At 43.3% G+C, this 10,047-nt stretch overlaps 1 long non-coding RNA gene across 1 annotated transcript in view; it reads left to right on the top strand.

Annotated features, from left to right (window-relative positions):
* LOC142911328 (uncharacterized) overlaps nucleotides 1–7,202 on the top strand; it is a 7,908-nt gene extending 706 nt beyond the window's left edge. Inside the window, exon 3 of the long non-coding RNA XR_012933420.1 lies at nucleotides 4,128–7,202. This is a non-coding gene — a long non-coding RNA (uncharacterized LOC142911328). The remainder of the gene's footprint in view (nucleotides 1–4,127) is intronic.
* Nucleotides 7,203–10,047: the final 2,845 nt, after the last annotated feature.

Raw genomic sequence — 10,047 nt, 5'->3', positions numbered from 1 at the left:
CAATGTCTATCGGTCAAAGACGATAGACGGAGAGACGCGCAAACTCCAAATATACAGCAGGCATCAGGGTCGGGATCGAACCCACGACTTCCTGTACACCAGGTGAGGTAGTTAACATCTCACCACGGAGAGAGACACGCAAACTCCAGTTAGCCTCGGTTATGTTCGTTGATCCTCAATTAATTACTTGGTGGAGTGAGGAAGCATTCATGCCAAGCAGATGAAGGTGGCCAGGCGTGATTCTAGACACGCCACCGCCTGTTTACCCAGTGACAGTCTACAGTTTGTGTTTGCAGTAACATCTATTAACTCTAAATTTTGATTTAAAGCTTTCGTGACTGCAGTAATTCATATTCTTAGTTTTTTCGGTAAAGTCACGTTGAAGAGAAACAACAAAATAATAAAATATATATAAAACAATAAAAAATTCTCACGACGTGACTTTACCGAAAAAACTAAGAATATCTATTAACTCTGTTGAACACGGAGGTTATATCATAACAGTAGTTTACTTTTGTTTTCCTCTGGAACTCTTTATAAGAATGGAAACAGGAGGTGAACACAGCACACACATACAGCTGAAGTCGGAACTGTTCATCCCAGCATTTAAGGACATCTGAGCCTGGATTCACACCTCTAAGTTGCGATTGAATGTTAATTTATGCATACTCTTTGGTTCTATTGGGTAAAGTCACGTAGGTGAAAATAAAATAACAAAAAATCACGACGTTTCGGCCACAACACAAACGGCCTTCATCAGGTGAAGGGACGAGACTGTCTGGAGGACAGCGCTGGAGTGAGAGAAGCCACGCTTAGATCACGACCTTTAAGCTGTGTGAGAAGAAAACAAAGTGCCTTGACAAAGGAATTAGCATATAATTTAGCATTGAAATGACTCATTGAACTAGCTAAGTTAAAGTATACACATCCGCAGAGGTACCCCTTGACAAAGGAATTAGCATAGAATTGAAATAGCTGAGTGATTAGCTTGTAACTGGTCATAGAAATAGCTATGTTAAAGTCAGAGCATATACATTCACCGAGGCACCTAGTACCAATCAAACAGGAGAATTTAGCGAAACACAACCACGCTCAGACAGCGGACCTTTAAACTGTGTGTGAGCAAACAAGGTGTTCTGACAAAGAAATTTGCGTAAAAATTAGCATTTGATTGGCCGATTTTAGAAAAGAGGTGGTGTATGTGCCGGTGGACTTGCCGTTTGGCGCGGGGGGGAGGGGGGGAGGGGGAGTTTACCTATTGATGGTGTGAAAAGGGAATTTATAAGAGCTGCGAAAGTTTCGGGTACCACTACTTGAAAAAATATACCGTACCATTGAAATTAGTTTAATGTTTAGTTCGATTTAGAACATTTTTCCAATGGTTGCTTAATTTGAAACCATCTTCTCGGTTGAAATTGTGTCTGTGTTTGTAGATCTGAATTGCTTCATTAACAAATCTCTGATAAAAGGCCGTGGGTTTGCAAAGAACCTTGGTATCGGAGAAAATTATATCGTGATCCCCCACAGCATTGTAACAGTGATCAGCAACGGCAGAAGAATTCGTTTTGCCGTGTTTCAAATCTGATTTGTGCTTGCGAATTCGGTCAGAGACATGTCGCATTGTCTCCCCGATATAGCAATCACCGCAGGGACAACTCAATTTGTAAGCCCCGGGGTACTGTAAGTCAGGAATGACATCCTTCACGAATGGGATCAGATCACGAATTTTGTGTACTGTATTGAACCGGACCTGGATCTTGTGTTTGTTTAGAATTTTGGAAATCTTTTTAGTAACGCCTGCTATATATGGAAGTGTGATGGTTTTGACCGGAATATCAAGTGGTTGTTTCTGTATGGAGGGAGAAACAGCTTGGCGGATGGTACGGTCAGAGTAACCATTCCTTTTGAGGGCCAGGTGTACATGTTTTAATTCACTGGTCAGGTGGTGTTGGTCCGAAATGCAATGAGCCCTATGGTATAAAGTTTTGATGAGAATTCTTTTGGGCTGGGTGGTGGTGGGAATCAGGTTTCAAGTAGGAATCTGTGTGGGTGGGTTTCCTGTAGACAGAATGCCCCAATGAGCCATCAGGTCTCCTCTCAAACAGAACATCTAAGAATGGTAGCTTGCCATCTTTCTCCACTTCCATGGTGAATTTGATGGCGGGATGTCTGGAATTTATGTGGTAGGAAAAGGTTCAGAGCTGGGAGGCCATGTGGCCAAATGACGAAAGTGTCACCCACATATCTCTTCCACAGGGAAGGTCTGAGGGTGGAAGTCTGGATGGCGTCTGATTCAAATTTCTCCATGAAAATATTGGCTATCACTGGTGATAAGGGGGATCCCATGGGGGTACCCTCATTTTGTTTGTAGAAGGAGCCATTCCAAGTAAAGTAGGAATTGTTGAGGCAGTGCCTAACCAGTGCAGGTGTGTCGGGGTCTAGTCCATGGACCAAATTTTCAATTATTTCAATGGTATCAGGTACTGGGACCTTGGTGAACAAAGAGACCACATCGAAGCTGACAAGGATATCGTCAGGGGACAGTACAACGTCTTTGACCATAGAGACCAATTGGGCTGAGTTAAGTACTGCTGAGGCGGTCTTGCCAGTGAAAGGCAACAATGTATCTGACCGAAAACGGGCTAGTCTATAGGTAGGGGAGTTGATCGTGGATACGATGGGTCGAAGTGGGGTGCCTTCTTTATGAATCTTGGGAAGACCATAGAATCTAGGGGGTCTTGCATCAGAAGGTTTTAGGGAGGGACGTTTAGTTGGGTCGATTAGGGAGGTCGAACTTGTGATGCCCTTGTTGGTTTTTATCGCTAGGCTATTAGTAGGGTCATTTTTTTATTTTTGAGTAACTTCCATCGTTGAGCAGATTCTGGATTTTGTTGTTGTATGAATCTTTATCCATAATAACAGTAGCGTCTTTATCGGCTGAGAGGATGACTATATCACTTCTGTTTTTTAAATTCGCGAGTTCAGAGCGTTCATTTTTGCTGATGTTACTAATGGGTTTCTTAGCATTCTTAAGAATAGTGGCTATTTCAGCTCTCGCAATGTCTGCTTGGATGTGTCCTACGCCTTTGAGGGCTACATCGACGTGAGAGATGATATCATCTATTGGTATGTGTTTTGGGGTGACATCAAAATTTAGTCCCCTAGCCAGTACTGTTTTCAGATTGTCCGAAATCGGGGTGCTACTCTGATTAATGACGATTTTGTTAACATCTAGTTTTGTTATATGTGGAACTGGGTTCTTCTTTGATAGGTGGTTGAATTTAGAAATCAGGTTAGCTTTACATTTGACTGACAGTGACTCAGCAGAAGAAGCAGTCATGTTGTCTACGTGATTCCAATCAGAAGGTGACATTTTTTGTGTTAACATTAAATGAGCTTGTAGGAGAGTCCTGTCTAAAGTATCGAGTTCAAATCGGAGTAGCCTTATCCTCTCTGAGATTAAAGATAGGCTAGCCTTAAGCAGAATCTGTTTAGAATTCGGAGAAGATACAGCAGCAGAAGTGAGTGTGAAAGCGATGGGTATTACCTTGTGATCGCGGCATCTTTTGAGGAAGGTCAGCGTCTCGATGAGCTGTGACTTCTTGTCCCGTTGTCTGTTAAAAGCTCTAACAGATAGGTGAAAGCCCTCCCCATAGAGGTTATCAATTCTAGATTTAAAGCTTTCGTGACTGCTAGGATCCATACTCTTTGGTTCTATTGGGTAAAGTCACGTAGGTGAAAATTTTCATTTATGCATTTCTGCATAACACAAATAGTATTGTTTTCAACACTCTTTGCTATGTCAGCTGAATTTAGCTTTCATAAATATTCCTTTTGTAGCCAGACAGCTGAAATTGTGTACTCGGAGTTTTGGATTAACATTCATTTTGAAGATACGAGGGCTTCCAGGCATGTTTATAACCATATGCCCTCTCATTGTGTGCCATAACAGCCCTGTGATGAATTTGGGAAACGTTTTTACTACATCATAAATATATTAATATAGACGTGTAAGTCACATGTGACTATATATGCATTCCTCTGTGCCTCGATACTGACGTGTAGATGGTGTGGATATTATTTTTTTCTGTCTGCAGCTGACGCTTCCTCTGATGCTTCCTCCGCAGAATTGATCTGATGGAGCAAATGCACTCAGCGCAGCTCGGTACTACAAGTCAACAATGCGACCAGCGTGCATACAGCACGGATCGGACTGGAAATTTGACACAGCACCAGAGAACTCACACAGGAGAGAAACCCTTCAAGTGCACTGTGTGTGGGAAGGCATTTTCACAGTCATCAAATCTGCAAAGACACCGGAGAACACACACGGGAGAGAAACCCTTCAAGTGCAGTGTGTGTGGGAAGGCATTTTCACAGTCATCTGTTGTTAAAAAGCACCAGAGAACACACACGGGAGAGAAACCCTTCAAGTGCAGTGTGTGTGGGATGGCATTTGCACAGTCCCCACATCTTAAAGAGCACCAGAGAACACACGGGAGAGAAACCCTTCAAGTGCAGTGTGTGTGGGAAGGCGTTTGCACATTCATTAAGTCTGCAAAGACACCAGAGAACACACACGGGAGAGAAACCCTTCAGGTGCACTGTGTGTGGGAAGGCGTTTGCACATTCATTAAGTCTGCAAAGACACCAGAGTACACACACGGGAGAGAAACCCTTCAGGTGCACTGTGTGTGGGAAGGCATTTTCACAGTCATCTGTTCTTAAAAAACACAAGAGAACACACACGGGAGAGAAACCCTTCAGGTGCTTTTTGTGCGGGATGATGTTTGCACAGTCATCACATCTTCAAGCACACGAGAGAACACACACGGGAGAGAAACCCTTCAAGTGCACTCTGTGCGGGAAGGCGTTTTCACAGTCACCACATCTTAAAGTCCACCAGAGAACACACACGGGAGAGAAACCCTTGAGGTCCACTCTGCAGGAAGGCGTTTGCACATTCATAAAATCTTCAAGTACACCAGAGAACACAGAAGCATCAGAAGATCTGCAAGGAGTGGAGTCTGAAATCAGCTTGTGAAAGTCAAAGTGCCGCAATAAGCCCATCCCTCATGAAACACGAACCGGAAGAAAATCCCAGCTTGGACACTTTTAAAGGTATCAAGGTGAAATATGAAGAGGTGATGGTGAAATATGAAGATGAAGATTCAACTCCAAAATCGGACCTTCACATTGATGGAGGCAATGTGAAGCCAGAGGTGAATTCTGACTGAGGCAGAGCGAGGCAACTCCCAGCAATTCATGGAAGTGGAGGTGTGAGTGGACTTGCTCCTAGACAATACAAAGTCAAATGGAGACCCGGTGGATGTGTAAGCTTGAGACGGTCACAGGCCTTTAATGAAAAGAATGTGAAGTTGAACACTCAATTCCTAGGTTCAACCTGCAGAGTAAGAGCGAGCGGCCAGTCTTTGTGGACCCGTGGATTGTGGAGATCTCTGACCAGGAGTGAGAGCCAAGAAGCCCCCAAGCATTCACTATGTTATAATAATTGCATTTACACGGTGCTTGCTTAATCGCCTCGGCAACTCGGAGTTTTGTATCTCGTCTGAAACACTCGAAGAGCATCCCCAAGTAGCAGCTGCCCCTGTGTGGCACAAGGTCGTGGCCCTGCACCGGCCTGCATTTATTTTTTCCGCCTGAGGACGACCGCTTGTGTTACGATCGAAACGTCGTGATCTATTATTTTTTCTACCTACGTGACTTTACTGAAAGAACCAAAGAGTATGTGAACAAGAGGCTGTCAGTAGAGGGCGATGATTGATGTTTCATCTCAGTTTTGTAATTTGTCACTAATGTTTAGAATTCGCCAGCATGCAAGGGCCTACTCGTTTTGAATGACACAATAGTATGTTTTACATCCACTGTTAAGCAGACGGTGCATATTTTTTAAAATAGCTTTTTAATCAGATGTTATCTGATGCAGTAGATTTCACTGCAGTAATTAAATTTTGTTAAAATTCCAGTCAATAATTTAGAATGAACATCTTCTTTGGTTCTTTCGGTAAAGTCACGTAGAATGAGAATAAAATAATAAATTAATAAAATAACACGATTAAATTCTCACGACGTTTCGGCCACAACACAAGTGGCCTTCAGGTGAAAGGAACAAATCCGTCGGGACGACAGAGCTTCAATGAACGCTGTTAAGATTCGTAGCGTCTTTTAAGCTGGTTTAGAGAGGTGAGGCACCTTGACAAAGGGGTTTACATATAAAACAGGAGAATTTAGCATTGAAATAGCTGAGTGATTAGCTTGTGACTGGTCATAGAAATAGACTGGTCATAGAAATAGCTTTATTGTGTTATTTTATTATTTTTTTATTTTGTTCTCATTCTACATGACTTAAGATGAATCCTTGCAGTCACGAAAGCTTTAAATCGAAATTTAGAATGAACACTTGTCTGATTTTGTGTGTACATGCATCACTTTTTTTTATAAGGGTCAAACATTGAATAAGTGATGTTAGGACAAAGTGCGTGTGTTTTTGGAAGTAACCTGTACAGATAACTCAGGTGAGTCCCGTTGTTCTTGTGATACAGGTCAAAGGGTACTTTTGTGTTTCAGGAAGCATCTGGAGCAACTCATTGGCTTTGAAATAGGAAGCACACTCGGATCATTCATCAGTTACAAGACATACCACCTTAAAGTTACACGCAGAGGAGATACATTCTCTGCAACACGAATTATAATTTTGTCTTACGTGTTGACATAGATTTTGTCGAACTTGGACTAGAAATGCTCCTTGCTGATTCACGTCTGGATGTTCACAACCATGGGTTGAACCAAGCCCCACTGCTGTTGAGACATTGTCCACCAAAACCGGTCCACAGTTGGCTTGCACACACAGTGTACACACACAGTGTATACACACACAGTGTACACACACACATAGTGTACACACACACATTGTGTATACACACACATAGTGTACACACACAGTGTCCACCAAAACCGGTCCACAGTTGGCTTGCACTGAATAAATGCTGCAGTAATTATGGACTCGCACGAAGGCCGTGGGATTTATATTTCGTGTTCAACATTCCTTTGTTTAGTGGAGAGACCGATTAAATTAAAGACGTCTTGTCTGCTGATCTTGTTCATATCTGTGTACATCGATATCCCACATTGCTTGCACGTACACATCACACGCAATTAAATAAATAAAAAATAAGAACGACTTCCGGGGATTGCGAAGATCGAGGAATCTCTTTCAATGGAGCGAGTTCAGTGTGTTCGATTCAACATCTTTCTGTCTCTGTCCGTCTGTGTCATCTGTTTGCCTCTGTGTTTCTCTCTGCCTGTCTCTCTGTCGTCTCTGTGTTCCTCTTGTCTGTGTCTGTCCGCCTGTCCTGTCTGTGTGTGTCTCTCTATCAGCGTCTATCCAACCGTATTCAACGACTGTCAGTAGCAACACGCGCCCGGTCAACTTGCACGGCCCGTGACTCAAACTTGCTCAAAGGAGTGTTTATTTGTAATTTATTTCGCACCGTACGTAGCCAACCGTGATAATCTATGGGTCTCTGTGTGAGTCTCTGTGTATCTGGAACTTATTTCGCACCTTACGTAACCGAACCTGCCCAGGAGGAGCGGCTGGTATCTGTGGAGCTGTGGGCTGGGTAAATCTGTGAGCAGGAGCGAGAGACAAGATCCCAAGCATTCACTACGTTATAAACAACATATTTGCACTTATAAGTCGCTTGCCTAATTGCCTCAGCAACTCGGTGTTTCGTATCGAACCTCATCTCAAACAATCGAAGGGCGCCCCCTAGTGGCAGCTGCCCCTGTGTGGCACAAGGTGGCCCTGCACCGGCCTGCACGTGGACATGAGTCTGTCGGTAGGGGGCGATCATTGACGCGTCATCTCCTTTGTGGAGTTTCTGGATAGTGTTACTGGAATTGCCACAATTTTGACTGTGACACCAACATGCAATGTGCGTTGTGAGTGACACAGTGTTTTGTTTGACACCCGCTGTTAAGCAGACAGCGCATATTGTGGTGAATGTTACTGGGGTAGCCAGATATGCCTGGCGGATTTGAACCTTGAACCTCAGCAATAAATAGAGAATGCGCTACCATATTCCTGGTTCTTTCGGTAAAGTCACGTAGATATAAAACAAAAAATAAACAATAAAAGATTTAAAAATGAAAAAGTTAATACAAATAACAAATAAAAATAATAAATTTCGATTTAAAGCTTTCGTGACTGCAAGGATTCATCTTCTTTGGTTCTTTCGGTAAAGTCACCACGTAGAATGAGAATAAAATAATAAATTGATAAAATAAAATAACACAATAAAATTCTCACGACGTTTTGGCCATAACACAAAGCCGCTTGTGTTGTGTACGTACACACACACAGTGTATACACAATAATGTCCACGTTGTTGTTGCTGAGTTCATGCACCCAAGGGAGGGGGCAATGGAAAATGAATCTAAATCAACTTAAACTCCATCCCCGCTCTGTGACGTCACCACTCAGCATGACCTCAACGGCATGAAGTGCCAGCGGGAGGTGTAACTCGCTAGTGACGTCATGTCACCAAGGTATTCACGCTCCCCCAACCCCGTCCACAGCGCTCTTGAGCGTGACGTCACCTCCGCTTGGGTCACTGCCGATATCAATCCAGTGGCAATCCTTATTTGGGCAAAGCTACGCCCAGTGACTGCGGTTCATTAACATAATGTATCCGTTGAAGCCGTCGGGTTCAGCAGCCACGCCCCATCCCTCGACATATGGCCAGTTAACATTAAACATAATTTATTCAGTTACAGAGCCGCTCTTTACGGGAGGGGCGTGTCTCTTACCCCGGAAGTGACGTCATGTTACCTGCTTACCCGCGTGACGTCGCGAGGTAACAGGAGGCTGCCAATCCACGCTTGCACTGAAATCCGAGGTGAGAAATTCTCATGGTAGTCGTGGTGGTTGTTGTTGTTTACCAAGGTAGAGCCTCGCTCTCTCGTAGGGATGCCAGTTGAGTAGCAGCGAGCATGGGAATCGATATCCAGGTTGGAACTTTACAACGCGGGGCCTAGCCACGCTCGTCCTTGCCTCCTGCCCTCGCCTGATTGCGTTTACTTTAATTATCTCGCTTAAGTTTAATTTGTCTTCACCCGGCTCGCCACTTTGTTTTATTGTAAATATTCACTCAGTTTTTATTTTTTTCACCAGGCCAAGCCCGCTTGAGCTGCTATACTGCTCTTGTTATCAGAAGCAACCTGCCCACAACAACACAAGGTGAGGCTTTGTCAACGTGTGTGAATGTTTTGACTTAAAACTTTCGTGACTGCAGGAATTAATATTCTTGGTTCTTTCGGTAAAGTCACGTAGATAGAAAATTTAATAAAAATAACATAATGAAAATAAATAAAAAATAAATTGTAAATAAAGCAAAAAAACCCACGTTTTGATCGCAACACAAGTGGTCTTTATTTAATGTAATTGTATTATCTGTTATTGTTATTTTCTATCTACGTAACTTTACCGAAAGAAACAAGAATACGTGTGTCACTGTCTATCGGTCAAAGACGCTAAACGTAGTGATGAATCCCTGCAGTCACGAAAGCTTTAAATCGAAAAATGGAACAGATGTGTTATATTATCTTGGCTTTGTGAAACACAGGTAAAAAGAGGCCTTCAACATTGATTGTGCCTTTGTACCGACAGTTGCTGAGTGGTCCAGTGCCATCACCATCAGAATCCATGGTCAATCCACTGCTGGACGAGGTTCCCAAAAAGCTCTCACCATCTCCCAAGATCCCGAAAAGTATTAATCCACCCAGTACCTGCAGGTGATACTCATCAGCTGATATCATCCCGTCGTCTCGATGGGCATCCTATTGGCCGCATTCCATTCCTTGGCTGTCATTCCATCACTATCCTCAACCAACCATCGGCCAACATTCCATAACAGAATTCAACCAAGGGAGAGTATTTGAAAGGATGCGATTAATTCACCCACCCAAGGGATACGGGTCCATAATAGCAAATCATTACAGTCGCAGGCGCACGGCGAATTGTAACGA

Source organism: Petromyzon marinus, unplaced genomic scaffold (assembly GCF_048934315.1).
Source record: "Petromyzon marinus isolate PM22_M1 ecotype Great Lakes invasive population unplaced genomic scaffold, UKy_Petmar_22M1.pri1.0 PM_G_Scaffold_18, whole genome shotgun sequence".
Lineage (NCBI taxonomy): Eukaryota > Metazoa > Chordata > Hyperoartia > Petromyzontiformes > Petromyzontidae > Petromyzon > Petromyzon marinus.
The sequence above is the reverse complement of the archived record's forward strand: the minus strand, read 5'-3'. Positions and strand labels throughout refer to the sequence as shown.